The sequence below is a fragment of the Polypterus senegalus genome, chromosome 1 (assembly GCF_016835505.1).
Source record: "Polypterus senegalus isolate Bchr_013 chromosome 1, ASM1683550v1, whole genome shotgun sequence".
Lineage (NCBI taxonomy): Eukaryota > Metazoa > Chordata > Cladistia > Polypteriformes > Polypteridae > Polypterus > Polypterus senegalus.
In genome coordinates this window covers 67,440,398-67,465,021 of record NC_053154.1, presented here as the reverse complement: position 1 = coordinate 67,465,021, position 24,624 = coordinate 67,440,398, and the positions used below count along the sequence as shown (strand labels likewise).

Here is a 24,624-nt window from a genome sequence, read left to right as displayed (position 1 = left end):
GTAGATTCTTACAAGACAGCATGCTTAATTATCATAGACAAGTTGGTGATACTCAGATCTATTTGCCTTTTTCTCCAAATGATCTCAGTCCAATTGATTCACTGTGGGATAGCCTACAGTTAAATTAATATCTGGATGCAGCAATATGTCCTTCAGTTAAATAACGATAAAACTGAAAATATACTTAAAATTGCTTCTTAGTTAGAGCCCAAGGCACTAAAGGCTGTAAACAAAGTAAAGTTTGAGGTACGTCTGGATGCAGATATTAGTTTCAGTAATCTTATTAAAACAGTAACTAAATCTGCTTTTTATCATCTGAAAAATATTTCTAAAATCAGAGGTTTAATGTCAAAAACAGTCTTAGAGTAACATATCCATGCCTTTATTTTCAGGATAGTAGATTACTATAATGCTTGTTACTCAGGCCAACCCAAAAATACTATTAAAAATTGCAATTTGTTCAGAATGCTGCTGCCAGGCTGCTCACCAAAATTATGAAAAGATAACAAATTACTCCAGTACTAAGATCACTAGATTGGCCTCCAGCCAGCTATACAATTGATTTTAAGATACTGGTTTTAGTATACAAATCACTAAACAGCTTAAGCCCACAATACATTACAGAGATGCTAATTGTTTAGAGTTCCAATAGATCTCTTGGATCCTTAGGGGCTGGACAGTTGGTGATACCCAGAGTGAGATCAAAGCAGGGTGAATTGACCCTTTTATAAAACACAAAAATGGAATAATCTACCAAAACATGTTAGAGATACCCCAACAGTAGAAGCTTTCAAATTAAATTTAAAAATATTATTGTTCTGTGCATTTGACAGATTGTGCACCGTTATTATTGAACTGAAATGCTGCTCTGTCACCATTTTATTCTCTTCATTTTATGTATTGTTTTAAATTTCTCATTTTACTGCCTCCCTAAACATCAATTGGCTGTATTTTATTTCTTTATTGTATTTTATCCTTATCATGTAAAGCACTATGGATTGCCTATTGGTACGAAATGTGCAATATAAATAAACTTACTTTGTTTTCCTTTACTTTGCTCTTTGTCATGCCCTGTGATTTTTACATCATATAATCAGGCATCAGATGAGATTAGCATCTGCAGTCATCAAGTCTGATACCCCCTCTGACTAGAAGTCATGTAATGCACCACTGGCTTAAGGATGTCTATGAAATATTTGGCTGAAGTGAGCATTGACCAGCATCTGTATTAATAAGCCTGTAACAGGTTTATTGAGATGGGCCAGATGATTTGTGCCTTTGTTAATTTTACCTTGTGCCTACAACTCGAAACACTCAGCATATTATTAATGTAACCAATGGGGAGCTTAGCAAGTATACTTCTTGTGCTGCAAAAGACATCATGTCACATTCAAGGAGAGGAGGAAAAGTGTACATGCTATGTGGCGAACACTTCTGCATGAATAGACAACATCCACTTGGAGTGTGCTTGTAAGCATGCACAACTCATGTTCCCTGATATGTGTAAGATCTTAAGCTTCATTCCATATAATGTTCTTCAAAACAAGATTGTGCTTTTAAAGAAACAAAACCTCAACTTTCATTTGATTTGGATGAAGGGAGCATTATTTGTAGTTTCAGTGTCTCTTAAACAATAGGCAGAACCAAAATAAAATACATTGTGGTACTTGCACAATATTTTATTTTTTTAACTATGTTTTTGATGGGTTTTAAGTTTCTTGCAGTACTTAATTTATTTTTTGCGTTCCCTTCTTTTTATGCAAATAGAAATGTATTTCTTTTAACAGTGGAGGTACTACATTGTCATAGTACCATGCCTTTAAGGGGAAGTAAATGAGAAATTTTCTTGGAGATGTAAGCAGTTGTTAGCCTAGTTATTGTCAAGAGATGACTGTGTAACAAAAATTGGAAAATAATAGTAATTTTTGAGCTGGAGGAATGCTAGTCTTATTGTTTCTCTGTGGGTTTTATGTAGGTGGGATTTTGACTCATTCCAGCTGCTTGTACAGTATGAGTGCTATTTCTTTCATTTTCTTGGTCACATTCACTGTATTATAATCATTTTGGCTAACTTTAGAGTTAAAACCTGATATTTTTATGGTCTAGGGTTAAATATGAAAAAATCAAAAACATTGTTGATAATAGCCTTATTGCACTGCCGCTCTTCCAGTAAATGCACCGGTGGCATTTGACTGTGCAAGTTGCGCATCTCTTTCTAATGGATTTTGTGGAATTTTGTGCATTCTTTATTAAAATGGTGAAGACTTTTTAGTTCACTTCTTCAGAAGTTATAACCAGTTCTGCCAGGTTCTACAAAAGTTTCTACCCCTTGGCTGACCGGACCCAGCAAGGTGGTGTACTGAGGAAAAAGTAGAAGACTTAGCACCGATCTTTGTGGTACACCTGTGTATGTCTGGTGTGCCCTTGACAACTCTTCTTGCCAAGACACACTGTGTCAGCCTGAGATGTAGGACTCAAACCATCTGAGAGCAGTCCCAGTGATGCCAGGGTCAGAGAGGATGGCGAGAAGAATATCATGGTTGACAGTGTCGAAGGCAAAGGAGAGATCTGGCAGGATCAGGGCCAATGACATGTTAGTAACTCTAACAAGTCATAGGTGGTCAACCACAGTTAGTAGAACCATCTCAGTCAAGTGGTGCCTCTTGTAGCCAGACTGGTTGGTATTGAACAATCCATTCTGTACAAGGAAGGAAGAGACCCATTCAGAAACCACATGTTAAAGTTTTTGGAAAGAAAGGAAAGGAGAGAGACGGGCCTGTAATTGATAATTTGGTATTGATTGAGTGTGTTTTTTTTTTTGTTTTTTTTTTTAAGAATTGTGCTTATTGTGTTTGAAGATGTGTATCCAGCAGGGGGTGCTAGCTTCCTGGTTGGAATAAGTCCTTTTGTAATTGCGGCAAGTTACATAACCCGAAACTATATAGATATGATATTAAAAGGTGATACCCCTACCTTAGTGATACGGCAGTAAGAAATCACATAGGAGAAAGAACTTAGCTTTCTTTAATGACGGTTTATGCGACATAACAGACGAGGAAGGCATGACAAGACCTTGTGTAGAGTCTGCCATTTTTGTCACTGCGTCAGAAGAATTTTCCGGATTGGATGACGGTATCTCACACCCGTCCGTCGGCTTCAAAGGTGTGCCGGGCAATGTTCCAAGGCTTTATACTCTTTCTCCCTGTGCATGCCCAAACTTAGGTAAATCATGCCATTCCAAACAAGGAAAAGAAGATCCAATGTCATGCTGACTCTGACACACACAGAAATAGTACAATGCCCATTTCACAGTGTGTCCTTAACTTGTCTTGTCTTAAAAAGCTTGCCTAGCAGTTCTTATATGGTGAACTCCTATGTGCCAAACCTGGCTTTGTGTTGGTTGTACATGTAATTAGAAAGGAAAAGTAGATTTAAAATATTTGCACGGAGCACAGTGACATAATAAACTTCTATTCTAATTACAAGATGGTAGGAAATGTGCCTGAGCTGAATGAGGTATTAATGATGTGTGTAATTGCAGGAATGAGTGAGGGGGAGATGGCCTGAAGAAGATGCAAGGGGATAGGGTCAAGTTGACGGGTAGTGAGGTGATTGAAGAGGAGGTTGGAAACATCAGTGACAGAGAGTGGAGAGAATGTGGAGAATGCTGGGTGATGCTTGGAAGGTAATGTGTGGCAACGAGAGTGACAACTGACTGCTGATAGTAGCCACCTTATCCTGAAAAGAAATGGCAAAGTCATCAGCAGAAAAGGAGGTTAGGGGAGGGGGTGAAGGAGGGTTAAGAAGGGAAGTGAAAGCGGAGAACACAGAGCGTGTTTTGATGGTGTTGTTAATCGGTTATATGCACACAGTAGTTTTGACGTATGCCCTGTGAAATCTCAGACAGCTCAGTTCTTCCGTTTGTCTGTACTATAGTTGTGATTTTTGTTTAGTGGCGAGAATGTCAGAGAAAAAGTTTTTAAGTCTCAACATAAGATAGCTTAACAGTTGAACATTGTTGTGTAGGTTTGTTTATTTTCCAGTAAATACAACAAGGTACTTGATGTTCATAAATTTCTTTCTGATGCAGAAACCTGATCTAAATGTATCGTTGCTATCTGGAGAGAGAGTTTTTTGGTTCCCTGTGACCGAGTTTATAGCCAGCATTTAAAAAAAAAAAAAAATAAATAAATGATTTTTGCAAACCAGGGTCTGAGACATGGTGGTGACTGTTGAAGAAGGGAGCAGTTCCTGCATTGTTTAAGTGGAACAATTTCTCTGTTCCACCCTTAAGACCGGGGATTTCGGACAGGAGAAAGCTACTGACGGAGGATGACACGCTGGGTTAGGAGGAAGATAAAATCTTTGAGGACCACAAATACACTTTGGTTCCGGATCTAGCAGTTGTCGACCTAGTGCTTTATGAAAACGTGTCTCTTGGGAGAGGATGATTCTCCAGCTGAGGAAACACACTGAGACCCTTACAATGAAGCAATGGTTTGGCATTCCCTGTTTTGCTGGCTCAGACAGAGACAATTACTTTTTTATAGGGTAAGATGTCCAGCAGATTTGTGTTGTTATTTATTAAGCTTACAAACATATTTTCCTGTACCTGAATAAAGTTTAATGACTAATTGATTTTTTTTTTTTTAATAAAGAAGCCTAATGCAATCACATATTTGTTCCATGTAACTGTATAGTAGACACAAGTTATTAATGCATATGGATCTTGCCTTCATAATTTTGGCTGTATCTTGAAACATATAGTTTGAAGCCCTTCTCCTATTTAGCTCCTGGTATTTGGCACAATGTTTGAATAATGCAACTTGCATCGTTTACCGTAATTCTGGACACAACTTGAAGTGATCAGGTGAAAATGCAATAGATAATCTGTTTTGATATCTGCGTAAAAATATCTGTGAAAAAGCTGGCTGACACTGAATGCTAAAGAGAATGTTCATATAGCCTATTCTAGTCAGGTAGAACATTACCTTATCCTCGATGGTGGCAGAAGAAAAGGATTACAGGGAGGGATTGATACTTAGCCGGGTTTGCCTGGGCCTTTGACTTCCTTTTTTTCTTTTCAGCTCTCCTGAGCTCAGTCCGTTTATTGCAGAGTGTTTCAGAAAGCCAGAGACAGGAGGGTCTGTCCCGTGCAGGCCTGGAAGATGGAGGACAAACATTGTCGAGACAGGAGGACAGAGTGGAGCAGGGGTGTCAAACTCAATTGCACAGGGGGCCAAAATCCAAAACACACTTTAGGTCGCGGGCTGAACAGGATAAACATTTATTGAACACACTAAAACTAAACTTTTAAAACTTTAAAACTTTTAAAAATTAACTTTTTTGAACATAAATATGAACATTCAAATTTCTTTACTCTTATGTCATTTTATATAAATAATAAACTTACATTTTAAATATCCCAAAAGATTTTTCTCTCCATAAAAATATATCCTGTCAAAATTATACAAATTCAAAATATGAACATGCTGCATGTTAGGTAGAATGCCCAAAGGGGACTGGGCGGTCTCATGGTCTGGAATCCCTATAGATTTTATTTTTTTCTCCAGCCGTCTGGAGTTTTTTTTGTTTTTTCTGTCCCCCCTGGCCATTGGACCTTACTCTTATTCGATGTTAATTAATGTTGATTTATTTTGTTTTCTTATTGTCTTTTATTTTTCTATTCTTTATTATGTAAAACACTTTGAGCTACTGTTTGTATGAAAATGTGCTATATAAATAAATGTTGTTGTTGTTGCATAACAAAACCTGGAAATATAAATAAAATTTGTGCTTTTCAGCAAAATCAAATCATTCAGTTGTCTTTGCTCTTATGTCATTTTATCATAGTTGGACGCCTGGCATCTTTTTTTGGCAACAAGTTCGTTTATGTTTGGTGTGAGGTTCTGTGTTGTGGAGATTCTCAGGATGGACTGCAGGTGCTCATCAGCGATATGTGCTACCAAACATGCATAAGGTTAGAGCCGCATGTAGACGGAGCTCGAGCATTTCTGCGGGAATGGAGTGAATAAACTGTGCGGGCCCTGCAGTATCGTACTTTGCCTTCAGTGTGCCATTACACTGCAGCTCAATGACCTCCATCTGAATCTGCACAGGTGCAGACGGCAAATGGGTTGCGAAGCAACTCAAAATTCTTTTTTTGTTCTCCAAAGTAATCAAAGTGCCGTGCGAACTCCGTGCGCAGTGCGCTCAGTTTATTAGCAAAGTACGTATTTGGGAACACTGTTGTGTCGACTTGGTTCAACATTACTTGGCAACAGGGAAAGTGGGGCAAGTTGCACTGGTGCATTTGTGTCTCCCATAAAAGCAGCTTCACTTGAAATGCCTTCACTGCATCATACATGTCAGTGATCATGTGGTCACATCCCTGGAGCTGGAGGTTTAAGGCGTTGAGTTGAGCTGTTATGTCAGCCAGAAATTCCAACTTGCATTTCCCCTTTTCATCCCTAAAATTGGTGGAGTCTTTTCCTTTACTGTCCATGAACTGGCAGATTTCGTTGCTGAGCTCAAAAACTCTGTTGAGAACTTTTCACCGATTTGGCCAATGCACCTCTGTATGATAAGGAATGTCCGCAAACTCTGAATATATCTCCCGCATAAAGGACTGAAATTGCCAGTGATTTAAACCTTTAGCTCGGATAAAGTTTACGGTTTGTGTTACAGTGCTCATTACATTGTCCATCTTCAGGACTTTGCCACATAGTGCTTCCTGGTGTATGATGCAGTGATATGCCGTTAACTCACCAGTACAGTTCTCCTCCTGCATCTTTACTCGCATCCTTCCCACTAGTCCACTTTTTTCACTACACATAGATGGTGCTCCATCAGTTGTAAGTGCAATAAGTTTGTCCCAGGGCAGTTTCATGTCGGTTATACTTTGACATACATTTTCAAAAATGTCTTTTCCAGTCGTCGTTCCGTGCATCGATTTAATGTCCATTATTTCCTCTGTAACGCCCAAATTGGAGTCCACTCCACGGATGAAGATAGCCAGCTGTGCAGTATCAGTCATGTCAGTACTTTCATCCACAGCAAGAAAGTGTGCAATAAAGTCTTTGCTTCTTTCACTCAGCTGTGTTCTTAAACCCCTTAACGCGCACACGTACCGGTCCCGGGACATAACAGCGGTTCAAAAACGTTACAGTAATGTGTGCATGCCCATCTGCCATGCATCTCGACATACTACCCATCAAATGAAACTTCAAAGTCTCGTCTTACCGATGATATAAACCATTTTGACACACAACAACCACAGCACTGACACTAAAGCCTTTTTTACAGAGAAGTACATACTTTTAAGAGTTGACTGTCCCTACCTTTGAAGACCCCCTGCATGTCAAACATCAATATTTCCGAGCAGTATTGATCCCATTCTGTCCGTAAGGCTCCAGCGAATATAATCCAGTAAAACGATTAGGTCCAAAACACACGATATATCCTCAAAGGGACACAAACTCCAGAAAACGTTTCATAACTTGAGACTAGCTACGTAATTTTTTTTCATTTCTATTGATCATATCAGACGTAATTTGTTTCTGTCGGCGATAACCATGCTACCGCATGTAATATGGAAGTGTTAGCTTCTGATCAAAACCTAAGTTGGCCAATTACGACCTCGTATAGCCAACGAGTGTCACAGACAGCTGAACGATGACGTACAACTCCAAACCCTGGTAGAATCTACCAGTTTGATTGGACACTGTGAGTGACACTCAAAACTTACAGCCAATGAGCAGCCGAGCATTTTGATATGTAACTTGCCATACTAACTTGTAAACAAAACGATCGGAGCTGTGCAAAGGTGGCATTTGTGCCAGTCTGCAGAGTTGGTGCGTGGTTGTTTGTTGTGATTTCGCCAAGTTTTTTCGCATTTTAAATATGAATAAAAGTACCGATAAACGTAAATACACTCGATTAAATAATAGATGCATGTACACGGCGTGAAAGTAATCAATCGGCCCAGGAGACGTCTAATGGCAGAGAGCGACATGTGCCACTCCCTTGTGCTTTCTGCTTGCTAGTGATTGCTGCCATCAAGTGGCACATGGAAAAACGCTGAGCTGTGTTGTAACAGTTTGTAAAAGAAATGTATATAGTTTGTGTGCATTTTATAAAAAAAAAAAGTAAAAAATAAAAATATATATATATTTTTGGCCCATAAGACTTGTATTGACTATTTTTACATAGAAATGTGTATTTTTTATTGTTTTTATTATTTTTATAACTAATAGAGTGACACTGTGTGTAGATATAGATTCCTTTAGGTGTAAGCTTTCAGTAGAGCCCTCATTGATATATGTGGGTTGAAGCATTCAAAAGTTATTACACTCTTTCCATACGTTCCAAAATGTGGATAATGGTCCCTCTAAAAAGCACCTGGGCATGCCCACATAAAAACTGGTGTAAAAATGTCATTTTTACAGGTATTCTTTTCAAATTTGAAATTTGAGTAGTCAACAAGTTATTCTGTTGGTACATAGTGTGTTTCTCTCCTCACCTACCTACTGCAGCTTTATTTTCCTTTATTTTCATAAAAAAAACTTAGGCGAGAACAAAAAAATTCGTTTTTTTTGTGAGTTCTAATGTGCATAACTTTTGATCAGTCACACCTACAGTGATTCTGACTACTAAGGGTGAAACTAGAGAATGTTACCTTTACAACGAGACCAAACATGTGTTTATACTCCAAATAGTTCAATAACAGCAATGATTCTAATTTGGAGAGGTCGAATTACAAGCGATTTAGCAAAAATGACCCCGCTTGATAAGGGGAATCAGTGGCCATCTCACAAACTCGATCAGCAATCGTATGTCTACTCAGGCTTACATTTGCCAGCATCTGCTTTTTGTCTGGACATAAGACGTCAAATACCTTGATCATGCAGTTCTTCAGAAATTCTCCCTCGGTAAATGGCCTGGCTGATTTGTCGATCTCCTCTGCCATGATAAAACTTGCTTTCACAGCAGCTTCACTTTGTGATTTTGCACAGGTAAAAAACGTCTGCTGAAGTGTCAGTTTCTTCTTTAACTCTTCTGCTTTCTGTATCTTCTGCTTTGCATTCAGGCCTTTCAGGTTATCCTGATGTTTTGTCTCATAGTGCCGTCTTAGATTAAATTCTTTAATTACAGCCACATTAGTTCCACAAATGAGACACACTGGTTTACCGGCAATGTCAGTAAACATATACTCAGCCTCCCATCGGTTTTTAAAGGCTCTATTTTCAGAATCAACTTTTCTCTTCAGCATCATGAGGGATAGCTTCGCAATAACTTGCAGCATCATAAGCTAGACTTGATTAACGCGGGAAGTGTTCGGCAAGGCAGCAGAAGCGCTGCATTATGGGATCTGTAGTTTGTTACCAGCGCTTCATATCCCCAGGCCATTAATAACAATCATATATAAAATGATCTCACCGGCCGGATATAATTACACGCCGGGCCAGATGTGGCCCACGGGCCTCGAGTTTGACACATATGGAGTGGAGCATAGGGTATCTGTGGCAGTAGTGGTGTTGAGAGAGGAGAAGTGATCAGGAGGAGTTTATAGTTTATATGAATTTATACTAGTATAGCTCTTTGCCTCTCTTGCACGTGTCCTGTATTTTTGTTGTATGTTGTACTGCAGTTCTTGAGAACATTTTGGCCACTGTATGCTGCAATACTGTGTATGCATGATACGACAATAAAGCCATTTTACCTGACATTCTGACATTCTTAATTTGCCAATATTAAAAATGGATATTGTTCCTTGTGAATCTAATTATAGTTATCTGATGGTCCACTGTGGTCTGGAATGGGTTACACATATATCTTTTTATCTAATTTTCTCCTTACAGATTTGGGTGAGTTATTTTTGTTTAAAACATGTTGTCCTTGTTTCAAACTTTGTATTTGTTGAATACAGTAAAAGTCTGTGCACAAAAAATATTAACAATTATATTCTTTATAATGTAGTCTTTTCTTCAGTACAGTAACAAATCACTTTTATTTAATCTACTTGCTTGCTTGTTTTAGAATGTACTAGTTTCTGTGTAATAATCGTGCTATATAAAAGTTTATTTGAATTTATTAGTGAGTTAAAGGTTTCATTAAAATACATACACGTGTGCAGTACTACATCTAATTAAATGAGATTTTCTCATCTCCTAATCTTTTAAAGAGCAAAGCAAGAAATAGATTGAATATGAGATTCTCTCTCAAAGATACTGAAATATCTAAAATCTTAGCACTGTTGCAGAAGGGTCAGTTAACAGAGACAGTATTATTTTGAATGCCAATCTGATTTGCTGAAAATAGTCCTCCTTAATGTGAATTAATTTTTTGTATTTTCTAAGACAATGTGTTACGGCGCTGTCAGTAAATTGATTATATCAGAAGTACTACTGTATGTAACTAAGTGCTTTCTTTGTATAATATATTTGCAGATTTTTTTTTTTTAACCAATAACAATATTATCAGTTTGCTGGAGCTCCTTACTCTTAAATATGGAACATATACAATTGGCCATGAGTAAAACATTTCAAACGTAGATCAATTACTGCTTTTCATAGTAACTGACTTTGGCCTCTGTTGATGACAAATGTGAAACACAATTTTACAGGAAAGTTTATTCTTTTGAATTCAAATAGGTAATAAGTTGAATAATGGGAATTTTTAGATTTTGCCCACCTACCTTGTGCCCTATTCTTGCTGTAATAGGTTCCAGCTTTTCTGCAGTCTTGGTTAGGATAAAGTGGGTTCAGAAAATGGATTGATGGATTGGTTAGGACTGCTGTTCGATAAAAAAAAACGGAATCACAATTAACTGCGTGATTAAAACCCAGTTGATTTTGATCAAAAATATTAATCGCAATGTATTGTATTTCAGACATAATCATCTATACATATAAAGGAGAGTTGGGATCCGAGAGACTGTGTTTGTGTGTTTGTTGAGAGATAGAGAGTTAAGGCGGGTGGGGGAGTCACGTGATCATGTCCCCTCCACCTCATTTCATTCACTTGAATTCGCTCCGAGCTGAGCTCCGCAGCTGACGCAGTCTTGCCGTTCTTTTTCCTTAGTGTTTAGTCCTCTCTCCTTTACTGACATACTGTTTACTAGGTGCAGTACTTACTGAATAGTATTTTTTCCTTTAGTGTTTCTCCTTAGTGTTTCTTAGTATTTAGTAGACGCGGTGTGCCGGTGTTCCCGGCGGTGTTGCAGTTTACTGTTACTTTCTACTTTGTTTTGTACTTTAGTGTTTAGTAGACTTTTACTTTATCTCATTTAGTGTTGTTCCCGGCGGTGTTGCCGTTTTTCTCATTTCTATTTTTTTATGTAGCATGTTTCACGAATTAGTCATAGAGAAAATTTATATATTTTGACTCCAGGAGGACAAACCAAAAATGTTGTATATAAAGAAACTCTAAGTCACATGTAGATACATGATTATTCCAACTACAGAGAAGCGCACAAGGTCTGCTAAAGGAGAATTAACTCGTGATTAATTTCTAATACAGAAAAGTTTTGTGTAATGTATGCAACATCTATAGGGTTAACATCTATAAATTATATTTATATTCAATGAAATTGATGCATGGCTGGGGAAAAAGTAAATTATTAAGAAGTGGTTAATGTGCAAAACATATCATCTCATATGTTTTACATACGTTTATGTACATTTTTAATGCACACAGTTTGTCTTAAATCCAGCCATCCTATCCCACATCAGCTGAAAAGGATAATTCCATAGTCAAAAGGCAGTTTCATTTAGATAGAAAAATGCTTGAAAAATATGTCCATCGTATGTGACAATGTAGGTGTGTAGTGTATACCCTAGAGTGGGTGTGTTCAATTCCGATCCTCGAGGGATTCCGTGGCTGCAGGTTTTCATTCTAACCATTTTCTTAATCAGTGGCTCATTTTTGCTGCTAATTTTTTTACTTATTTTTCCTTAATTATAATTGACTTGCTATTTAAGACTGAGACTCCACAGTTGTTTTGTTTTTCCTTAATTATCTGCCAAAAATAATGAGATACTAAACAACTGTATAACCTGTGTCCATCATGTAATATTTGAAAATAAAGAATAGGAAAGTTCTTAGTAATGTTGATCTGGTCAGGTCTACAAAGTGATTTGATGGTGTTTTTAGAAAAAAGAAAATCAACCATTTTGGAAATGTTTGCAGTGGCAGAATGAGAGGATCAACAAGTCATGTATTTAAATAACGGGTTTAAATAACAAGAATCTGCTTCTAATTAAGAAACTGGTTGAAGTTTGATTTCCTGATTTAGGTAGTCATGTTTTGGCTCATTTCACATTTCATTTTTTTTAGCTGCCATTTAAGAGAAAAAGAAACAATTTAGAGGACTGTGTGTTAAAAAATATATAACAGTTAAAACGAGGGCTAAAACGGTCAATTGACAGTAGAAAGTGGTCACTGATAATGAAGTTGGCAAGAAGGAAAGCCTGCAGCCATGGTATGCCTATTGGATCAGAGTTTGACACCCCTTCCCTAAAGTAATATATGGGCATATAATAAGTTTGGTAAGGTAACAGAATGTTAAAACATCTATGACTTATGTGTAAAAAGGAGGACTTGGAAATTTCTTCTAATCTTAATAGTTTAATTGCATTTTGAATTAACTGTAAGGAACTGTAGTAAATAAATATTCAAGCACCTTAATTTTATCTAAAATAAGTGAACAAATTCACTTTTTCGGGATGCTGTATCTTAAGTGTAAGAGTTTCAACATTTCTAATGTAGAGAAGGCAGGTTTTATAAATTGTAGAAATGTGATAACTTCAACTTTAATGCAATGATTGTTTTTGAAGTAATGCTTTACACAGCTGGCATATCTTTTTTTGTTTCTGATCTGTGCATATGGTTCATCATTTTTTCTTCCATCAAGAAGATAGAAACGTCTCGTAAATAGTAATAAATCCTTTTTTTCTATTATTATGATTATTTCTCAGGCTCTTGTGTCTTCAAACTCTTGGATGGCCCTTTAAGGTTTGTTTTGATTGGTGCTGCTCCATGGGGCATATTATATGCATTCAGCCTGCATCTCCTTCCCTAACACAGATATGGCGTATGGCCCCCAAGACTTGAAGACTGGTTTGCGATACTCTGTACTAGCAGTTAACACTAGAATTACCAAAGCCTACGAAAAAACTTGTAGATCTGGCCCACCTTAAATCCCAACACACCTCTCCGTCAGCGTCTTTTGTCTTGTAAATTTACCGATGAAGACAAGCAGCAAGCAGCCTGCTATTCCATCCCCCCACCGCCACAGAACGTGCACAAAGTTCTCCCAGTTCATGCCTTGATTATCTGGGAGTGAAGTGCTGGAGTTTTAGAGTGGAAATAATAGATCGTTATTTGGAACACATGCATTCCATGTGTGTTCCGTTTCTACAATAATCTGTGTAAACACATTGTTAAAACAGAAACATTTTTCATATTTTAGTAGTAAATGACGAAAAGTTGGCATAAACTATTGTAAGATATGGCCGGCCGTTCATCCCGACCAATACCCCCACGCCGCTAGATGGAGCCCTTCCGGCAGCATGGAGGTGCCCCAAATTCCAGCAGGGCATCATGGACATTGGAATTTTCCCTCACAGCCCTGCTGGATACCATGGGGGCCGCAAGGGGATGCTGCAGGGAGGCTCAGAGACTTTTATTTGCCCTATAACCTGGAAGTACGTCCTGGTCACAGGGACAGAGGAAATGACGTACTTCCGGGCTGAAAAAGAAGAGTTTTGATCTGACCCGGGCCATGGACTATAAAGGACTATGGGAAATCCCAGACAGACGAGCTGAGTCGGGTGGCATTTGGGAGTGGAGGATTGTTTATGGTTATTGATTTATTGTCGTGATTTATGAGTATTGTGGAGTGGAGGGTGCTTGGTGCACATTATTATTACAAAATAAATAATAATTGGACTTTTATCTGGTGTCTGGCGTCTGATCTGAGGATTCAAGGGGACAACAGCGCCACCTGTCTGTCACACTATATAATGTGTGAAACACAAATCACATCAACAGTTATTCCCAGTTTCAAATAAAAACTAACAGCGTCGGATCCCTAGGGCAGTAGAATGTAGCATGAACGTGACTGAGAGAATAAAAGTGGAAAAAAAAAAAAAAATTACTTTTACAAGTACTATAAATGTACACCGTCTGTTACAGACGCAAACCAAATGTATGTGTGTACTGTATAATATTAACAATAAGAGCAGCTCACTACTGAAAACGGCAAATATAGGAAGCAGTTGGGATCGAACCGGGGACTCTTAATTACAAGTCAGCAAATCTTACCGCTACGCCACGGAAACTATTGTCTTATCCTTGAACCTTTTGTGAAAGTGTTTATTTAATCTTTGGACTTCAGGCTTCACACATTATATAGTTTATGCCAACATTTTTTCACTTACTACTAAAATATGAAAAATGTTTCAGTTTTAACAATGTGTTTACACAGATTATTGTAAAAACAGAACCCACATGAAATGCATGTGTTCCAAATAATTATCTATTATTTCCACTCTAAAACTCCAGCACTTCACTCCCAGATAATCAAGGCATGAGCTGGGAGAACTTTGTGCACGTTCTGCGGCAGTGGGGTGATGGAATAGCAGGCTGCTTGCTGCTTGTCTTTATCAGCACATTTATAAGACAAAAGTCGCTGACGGAGAGGTGTGTTGGGATTTAAGGTGGGCCGGATCTACAAGATTTCTTCGTAGGCTCTGATAATTCTAGTGTTAAAGTAAGCATATCGGTAACTCCCACCAGACCCACAGGGCCTCTCTTGTAATGACCTGTATACTTTAAGTCCAACATATTGACAGTTTGACATACGGCCAAATGGCAAGTCCGAAATAGTACATGACTGTATAAACAGTATTTTCTTATTTTGCAGCCTTGTCCTAAAATCATTTCAATTCATTTGTCCCCATATCAAACAGCACTCAATACTGCAGAATTTTAGATATTTTTGCAAATTTATTATATATATTGTGTGTATATATGTGTAATGTATATGTGTATTTGTTTTTAAAGAAAGATGATTATATATACTATTCCACACAATGCTTTTCACTCTGTGTTAAGCTTATTAAAAGGAACTTAACAAAATTTAAGACCATTGAGATTTTGTACATGCAGAAACTTGTGTAATAAGAAAAAAAAAAACTAATAGTTCCCCACTTAAGTAGTGAGGCAACACAATGCTAGAGAACAGTTATTACTTTAATATGTGCCTTATGTTAAGCACTAATGCATTACTTCCTGTATATCAAAGTGAAAGGCAGCAATTTTCTGTAACAGGTGATTCATAATTTGAAAGACCAATGAATCAGTCTGCCTTCTGCTGTAAGTGTTAATTTCTTGAGTTTTGAGCACACTTCAGTGAACTGTTTTTTGTCTCAAGTTGCTATCATGTTGCTAATAATTTAGCCAGGTAGCAATTTAAGACAGATTAAACAATTTTCATTTGTTAATTCATTGGGAGGGTGATTCAGCCTGAATATGCTGCTAATGCTGGAATACAATGATTTTATTGCTGCCTTTTCCACAGGTATGTACTAAGAGTGGAGTTTTAGGTCAAATAGGAATTCAGAAGAGATAGGAAATGGTATATGACTAGAGTAGAAACACCTTAGAAGATCAAACAAAACATTGGAAAAACTGATTGGTCTTACAGTGCTTGAGAATATTCAAAAACTAACACGTATTTATGTATTTGTTTTTTTCTAAATATACTTTGTCATTATTTTCCCATTTTATAAGGGTTAAATACATTTACTGCTTTTATTTAATTTAGCAAAAGGAGAAGATGGGATCTGTAATAGTATTAGTGACACAAACTAAGTGATGTATTTTTGCAATGGTTTTTAGCTATGTCATCATCTTTGCACTGCTTACATAAGCATATTCAAACTGCATAACCACACTAAATGCTTGATAGAAACAATTGACTTGCATGTGAATCTACTTTACATAATTAAGAATCCTATTCCATTTGCAATACAAAAAAGCAAAGTCCTTTGTAAATGGTATTAATAATGCATCATACGGTAATTTAGACTTTCAGGTTAGATAAATGTGTCTGATTGGCAGCTTTCATCCACAATGAATGAGAAATAAATTTGTTCCTCTTTTATATTAAGGATTTAGATTAGATTATACTTTATTTGTCCCAAGTGAAAATTAACAATTTACAGTTAAAACACAAACTCGCATAAAAACGTCTTGCTTGGATGACAGAGAGCTGTTATGAGAATTTCATGATTAAAATTGATATATAATTGTTAAAAACAGTTAAGTGTATTTTATAAAACAAATTATAATTTTATGATAACATTCTAACATTCAGCTAACTGAATATTCTCTACCTACCCTCTCTGAAATGATTAAGCATGTTCAGTAATAAATAATGTTTTATTTAAAGAGCTGCCCTTGATATTCAGTCGCGATTAAGCCAATGGTAGTGTAAATACGGAAGCATAAATTGCAGATCCTTTAAGTACCTTAAATCCTCTGTAGAGTACTTATAATAGCACTAACCGCTATAACACTTCCACGAATTTCAGCTTCTTTCTACTTTATTGTACGAATGCTCGAATAACTCTTTCCAACCTTATGGCTTCAAGTATAAACAGGCCTTTAGGTCCTTTGAGCTCTCACTGATTAAGTCCCTACACTTTGTACAGGCTGGCCATTACTATTACTAAATTGATGGCTTGGTGAGGTCCTCAGACTGGGGCTGCTGCAGTCATTCACAGCCTCTAAAGCAATGCCAAGAAGACGATGAAATTTGACTATAGAGGAAGTAAAAATCCATAACAAGGTTTATGTAGGTAAAACAGTGGAGGGATAATTACTAAACAGGAACGGAGGATCTTACATGCTCACGTGCTGCTGCCTGTCCTCCCCTGAGTCGGCATCCCACAGAGTGGGTCTATGCATCGCTTCATTTGCATTGTTTCAGCATGTGACAAATTCAAGTTTTGCTTTTTTGAATCTTCTGGGTTTTTTTTAAATTATTTTTGATTGATGGTGGTTTGAACCCACAGATACGGAGGTCTGACTGATTTATTGTGACTTCAGTTTCCGGACAGAATATGGACAGTACTTTAGTACACATTCTTGAATAGCACTCCAAACCCCAAAAAGTGTCTCTCATCATTTGTTTTTCATATTAAAAAATCACATTTACACTTCATTAAATATACTTGGTTATTAGGTAGCAGTACACAGAACAAATAGTAATGAGTAGTTGTTTTTTATTGTACTAGTGGAAGTCTTTTAATTGTGTCTGTGGTTTTAAACTTAAATTGTGTTTTTAGTTTTTTTTATAAGTTGCGAGACAGACCATTGTGAAGACTGGGGGCATCAGTGAGCCCCAAACATGAACACACAAGACAGTTCCAAGTTCAAACAAAGTGTGTGTTATTTCTCAAATGCTTTGTGTACTCAAGCACCAAAATGTGTTGCCTTTTCTCTTTCTCTCCTCTACCACACTGCTCTCTTCCAATCAAATATTGTCTCACCTGGACAAGGCAGAACAGTCCCTTTTTATTGAGGACCTCAGAGTTTTTCCAGTGTCCGGGTTTTTGTCCATTGGAAGCACTTTCGGATCATAAGAATGTTTCAAATAACAGGAAGTGCATCTTCCTGTAGCACCCTCTTGTGGCACCCACAGACCCCATCAGGGCTTCATTACCAGACTACAATTCTTGACATTCTCTGCTAGTGTCCAAACGAGCACCAATATGCATGGCTGATACCAGCTAGCATTCTGGGATAACGAACATCACTTATAGCCAGTCTTTCCCTGTCCTTCATCTTGGCCATGGAAGGTACTACAAACATATCTAGTCTGCCTGGGGCTTCCCATTTGGGGAAGGAATTTTTTCCTTTGGTTGGGATGTTCATCCACCTGGGGAGTGCCGTTCAGGTATGGCACCTTTCTCTTTCTTGACAGGGATGCCTGTTTGGATGCCTGTCCATCTGATGTGGTTACTTATACCATATATATTATTTTCAAGAGTTATAAAAATGCTGTGTTTTCAGCTTTTAAAAATAAGCCAAATATATGTGAATACATGAAAAGTATTTTTCTTGTATCAAGCTCATTATTTGTTTTCTACTAGTTTTTATGTAATTATTGAAAATATTTATTAAATTGACTACAAATTCAGAATTTTTTTGAATTATTAATACATTTTAATATAAAGGTAAAATTTTGTGTAAATATTATGCATCTTATGTATATCAAGTGAACACATATCAACACATTTCTTTAAATATCTTATTCATCTTTTTGCACATTGCATTTATTTTATTCATCTTAAAATGGTATGCCCCTAATAAAACCTACTTACAGTTTCCTGTTTTTTGGTCACTGATGGTGCAGAGAGTGTGCAACCCAAATGTGTGCATTACAGAATTTTTCCCTGTGTACTATATACTATTATTAAAAACAAGAAAACATTTTATAACCATTCTTGCTATAAACATGTTCCTGAAAAGAAGTAACCATAATAAAACCTTTCATTCATGAAAGTTTTTTTTTTTTTGTCTTTTCTGATGTACTTTGGTAAATTTCTTCATGTTCATATTAGGTGTTGGGAATATGTGGATTCTGATTTTCTTAACAGTTTTTCTATTTAAGTAAAACATATTTGTAATTTATATAGTTCTATTGAATTTTTGCTTTCAACACCATTTTGTATATTATGGGTTTTACCATTTTGTGGAGCAGTCACTATCACATTACTTAGGAAAAAATCCAGCAGTGCATGGTTGTGATATCACCATCCATTCAGTATGAAGATCTTGGCCTACACTTCCTTGGGTACCTCTGGCTTGACAATGTCAAATGAATAGTTGCTCATGGAGTCCCGAACACACCATAAAATGAAAACATTTTAAAAATAATTGCATATTTCCAGAAGCTTAATAAGGCCAAAATAATTATACCTAAATCTCTGTTTTTCAAAGCTTCTCCAATTTTGATATTAAACATATTAGTAAAAAAATATTTAAAGAAAAATACATTTAACTTCACTGACATCATAATAAACCCATTTTTCTTAAGCTCTTCTAATGTTTGTTTTTTTACTACATCTAGGTCTATATACTGTATATAAAATCTACGTGTCACAGTTGACTGAATAACTGACAAGAAATGATTGGCTATTTGCAGTTAGGAAAAATTTTTTTCAATGATGGATTAATTTCAGTTCTCTGATGTCTACTAAAATTGTGCTTCACTGAAAAGTTAAATTGTGAAAACAAATCCTCATTTTGACATTTGGAAAGAGCATTGTAGATTGAGTCCTGCAGAGATTTTTTTAAATCATCCCTAAACAGGCCTTAAAATTCAAAGTAGGCCTGACCCCAAACTCTCAAATATGATGATACCTGCAAACCTATAAGCTTCAAATAGGAAAAAGGAGCCATATAAACTTCTGGCTCAAGCAGCAAAATAGATTGTCTTATAGTAAAAATATTTTTTATTCAAAAATAAAACAATGATTTCAAAAACTAGTTGAGGAGTTTGTAAAGTGTTTCTTTCAAGAGACAATCCTTCTGAGGGAAAAAAAGCTGAGAGACAGAAATTCGTAAACCAAGTGCAGATACAGTTTCCAAATATCGAAATAATCACAAACAAGAAATTACAAACTTCAAAAATCAATTCAAGAAAAGAGGACCTAACAGCAAAAGCAGGAGCTAGTACTGCAGCACTGACTCAAAATATCTCTGGTGTTTGTCACCCGTTGTCACTGCTGCAGCCCCAAGGATCTGCACCATCTCTGGCTTCACGTACAAAGAACAAGGAATACAATAAACAGAATATACATAAATTACAAAAAAAAAAATCATAAGTTGAAAAGCAAAGTGCATAATATGAAAATAACAAATAACAGGACTTATCCAAAACTTTAGTAAAATTAATTAAAAAATAACACAAAATAAACAAAACTGTAACAGCATTGTTCTTTCTTAGTTCACATGCTTGACTTGCTCATGTGCAGTTATTTAGCTGGGAGTTTAAAACTAACACTCCAGTTCATATGTACACAATGCATTTCTGTTTCATTATGTACTATCATGACACCTGTGTTATCCATTCCACAAGAAAAGAAAAATGGCTTACACAATGCAAGCCTTAATTACTATTAGCATAGTATTTGATCATAATACCATATTAGTGTTGCGATACTTTAATGTATTATGGCAGCAGAATATGCTTAAATATCTTGAAATATAAGTACTTTTCTGATCTTTTCATTGTTCTTCATCTTTAGTGTGTTTGACACAGTAGGTATTACATGTGACAGGCACATTTTAGCATATTTCCTGTTTCAGATAAATTATAGGGTATAGATATTTGGAGAGTGGGTTGCCACAGATCTGACAGCAAGTTGAATTTTCATAATTGCATCTTGTGAAATAAAAGCATGCTTACCTTGATTATATGTTTTAATTCATGTTTAATCTTGTATTCTAAAAATTAGAGTAAGATTAAAGTTAATTGTAGTTTTATAGTTCTTGAATGTTTAATTTATTAAACACTCCCATCTATATTCTACAAGTAACATATAATTTCTTTCAAATGTGCTAGAATGGAAAAAAAATCCAATTCAGCTATTTGTTAATGGTACCTTGAATTTTTATAATATACTATGTGACAAGAAAATGTCTGTATCTTGAAACCATGGTCAAATTTGGTTGAAATCTAGTTAATAGAAAAGTTGACATGCAAGACTGAAATTGGTCTAGCTATGAAACAGTGCATCAATTCATACAGATACCCAATGGTGTCCTGTGGCACATCTAACCAAGCATTATGCAACTGTTCCTCCATGGAGGTATAGATGGTATGTTGTTGAAAGTAAAAGGCATTTTAGAATGTTCCCTTTGGTCATCTGTGGGAAATAGATGGCTGCTTGGAATCCATTGCAAGTGCAAAGCATTTCCATAGGTACTTTGGTGACCTGCTGTAAATTCTCTTGGTTTTGCTCTCTACTGGACCTCCCAGATCTTTAATGATGTTGAAGGTAAGACTCTGAACCAAACTCTTTCACCTTGCCAATATTTTCCCACTATCAGTGTTTTGAAAAATTAAATTTGACATATGCAATGCAGTGACACATTACTGAGAATCACTATTGTAGTTGGTGAGCTCTTATGTCAGATGTTGAAATATGGTTTCATATTTTACAAATCACTACAGTACATTTGTCTACATATTTCTACATTTGGCCTACTAAGCTTGCTATGTGATTTATTCAGTTTCACATTACAATGAACCAGTGGTCATTGTTGTAACATAATTTTAGAGAACAACATTGTTGATGTTTTGGAGAATGGACAGGTGAGTTGATCCCCTTACATGCAGCTGTATGGTTAAAAGTGCCAGTTGTGCCTTCATTTTTCTTGATGCTTAGTTTCCATTATTAACCAACATTGTTTTACAGCCTTCAGTCCCTTGTGTTACCCATGATTAACTGCATCAATATTGTGTCCCTCTAGTGATAGTACCTAAAATTAATGTAAAAATTGTGTTCTTGTTTCATTATTACCCCTTACGAATGTGTAGAAATAATAATTTTGGGCATTTTGATTTTTTTTTTTTATATAGATTTTTGATACACATTACATTGTTATAGTCTCAAATGCACTTAATTTATATTAGGACACCTGAGTATCAAACATGTCACAGCAGCACTGGGCACAATGCAAGAATGTACACTAGACAAGGTGCCAGTTGATCACAGGAACCACTCATGCACGCACCTACACCTTAAATTAGTCCAAATGTATTAGTCTACATCAGATATCGGGAAGATTAAAAAGACACATTACAATAGTTTTGTTTGTTGTATAGTTTTTGTTTTTGGACAATAAATTTTAAATTCTAAAACCTCATGCTCATGTTTTCCTACAGTATGATATGTGCTTTTTTTAATTTAACCAAAAACAATGTGTAAGCAAAGAACTTTCATATTAAAGAGATACTGCAAGATCATGTGTCATTACCTGCACAGAGATTTTCTGTCTTCAAGTGTGTTTTAAGACCGGAAATCCAGTAAATTAGCAACAATGTAAGCAGTTTCTTTCTTTATGGGCTCTTTGTAGATCCAGTTAAACTGGCTTGTCATATTTGCCAGAAAATGTCAGTGATTACAGTCTGTCTGGCAGAGAAGAAGTATCACTTTAAAGTAAGGCAACTCCTATAATATTAATTCACCTGAAAATAAAATGAGGTATGCAAATGTGTTGAAACATAAAATATCATTAAAAAATGAAAGAGAAATTCAATTAAAAATAGGACTCATTAATAGCTGCACATACTTTTGTTCAAATTATCAGAATTTCTTCACTTTTAATATGTATGCATTGAAGTTACTATTTATTTTTTTCTGCATTCATCTTATTATTTACTGAGTATATGCTGTTGCACATTCTCCATATTTAGGTAACAATTTTGTCCTCATAGTTGACTTTTCTAGTGCTCTTTAAAAATAGTCATATGAAAAAGTTTGGGAACCCCTCTCAGCCTGCATAATAATTTACTGTACTTTCAACAAAAAAAGATCACAGTGGTATGTCTTTCATTTCCTAGGAACATCTCAATACTGAGGTGTTTTCCGAACAAAGATTAGTGAAGCAGTATTTAGTTGTATGAAATTAAATCAAACTAGGCTCACCCGCCTTTTAAGGTGACTGACTTTTAAGTTGACCACTTCTTAAGGCAATTCAATATATAGATCAATTTGATATTTTATACAAACTCATTTTGCATTTGAGCGGTATTACTTTAATACTCGTAGTGTCTGTTATTTTTGTGATGAAATGTAAACTTTTTTTCTATATTTAGGTCACCCTTTTGAACCCCCCTGATATTTACTACGCGGTGAGGCATTTGTACTCCATCAACATTAATTATTTCCAGAGACATAATTTTGTCTATTTTTTTCAGCGCATGGTGCACAAAAGCAAGGGAATGATGGGAGCACCAGAACTCTGCTCACATAATGTTGCTTCGTACCGCAAGCTGCAAGTAGTAAGTCTGTGATAAGCGGAATACCGCTATGCTTTCCACTCACGGGACGGAAGGACAATACCCACCGCTTTTAAATAGTAAGAAAGAAGAAGAAGAAATCGCACAGTCTGGAGTAGAAAATCATCTTTTACCTGGAAAAACGAAACTACAAATCCCATCGTGCATTGCAAAATGGACGGGCGTGTGTGAAACTCCGCACCTGTGTAGCACTCACGGGACGGAAGGACAATCCCGACTGCTTTTATATAGATGGATGTGAAAAACTGGCTGTGCAATAATGTGGGTACCTTTGTAATTTTGCTGATTTGAATGCATGTAACTGCTCAATACTGATTACTTGCAACACCAAATTGGTTGGATTAGCACGTTAAGCCTTGAACTTTATAGACAGGTGTGCCCAATCATGAGAAAATGTATTTAAGGTGGTCAATTGCAAGTTTTGCTTGCCTTTGACTCTCCTCTGAAGAGTGACAGCATGGGATCCTCAAAGCATCTCTCAAAATATCTGGAAACAAAGATTGTTCAGTATCATGGTATAGGGGAAGGCTACAAAAAGCTATCTCAGAGGTTTAAACTGTCAGTTTCAAGTGTAAGGAATGTAATCAGGAAATAGAAGACCACAGGCACAGTTGCTGTTAAACCCAGGTCTGGCAGGCCAAGAGAAATACAGGAGCGGCATATGCGCAGGATTGTGAGAATGGTTACAGACAACCCACAGATCACCTCTACAATTCAGCGCAAATTGCAAAAAGAACATCTGTATGGCAGAGTGATGAGAAAGAAGCCCTTTCTGCACTCACGCCACAAAAAGAGTTGCTTGTTGTATGCAAATGCTCATTTAGACACACCAGAATGCTTTGGACTGAGGAGGCAAAAATTGAGTTATTTGGTCATAAGAAAAAGTGCTTTGCATTGCACCTGTCTAATTTTGTTATGATGCATATTGCATATTTTCTGTTAATGTCACTGCTGAAATACTACTGTTTCCATAAGGCATGTCATATATTAAAAGGAAGTTGCTACTTTGAAACCTCAGCCAATGATAAACAAAAATCCAAAGAATTAAGAGGGGTTCCCAGACTTTTTCATATGACTGTATGTCAGCGTGCATCAGAATTTTATTAGGGCTCACTAATTTAAACAACTCAAAATAATGTATAATTAAAAAAAAAAAAAAATCCAAGCTTATGGTTGAATAATTAAAGCAATGTTAATAAGAAACAAATTCCAAAAAAATTAAGGAGTAAATTTATTAAAATTAATCTATTAATTTGTCTAGGGATTAAATTAGATTAGATAATTTTTATTAATCCTGGGGGTAATTCAGATACATACAAAAGCAGAAACATAAAAAAAGTATGCAGACTGACAGGACAAATAATGTTGCCAATAAATAAAAGTACATTTATATTGTGCAGATATTTCAAAATGAATTTAACAAGTATATCTGGAGGAAGCACTGAATTTCCTGACAGCAGCGAGCAGAAAAGAACCCTTCTGAGGTGCTTCTTAGCACACTGTGATGGAATAAGCCTGTGTCT

The 24,624-nt window shown here is 36.3% G+C and overlaps 1 pseudogene; it reads right to left on the bottom strand.

Annotated features, from left to right (window-relative positions):
- Positions 1–5,885: 5,885 nt before the first annotated feature.
- On the bottom strand, positions 5,886–9,271 carry LOC120523851 (annotated as a pseudogene).
- Between the last annotated feature and the right edge of the window lie 15,353 nt (positions 9,272–24,624).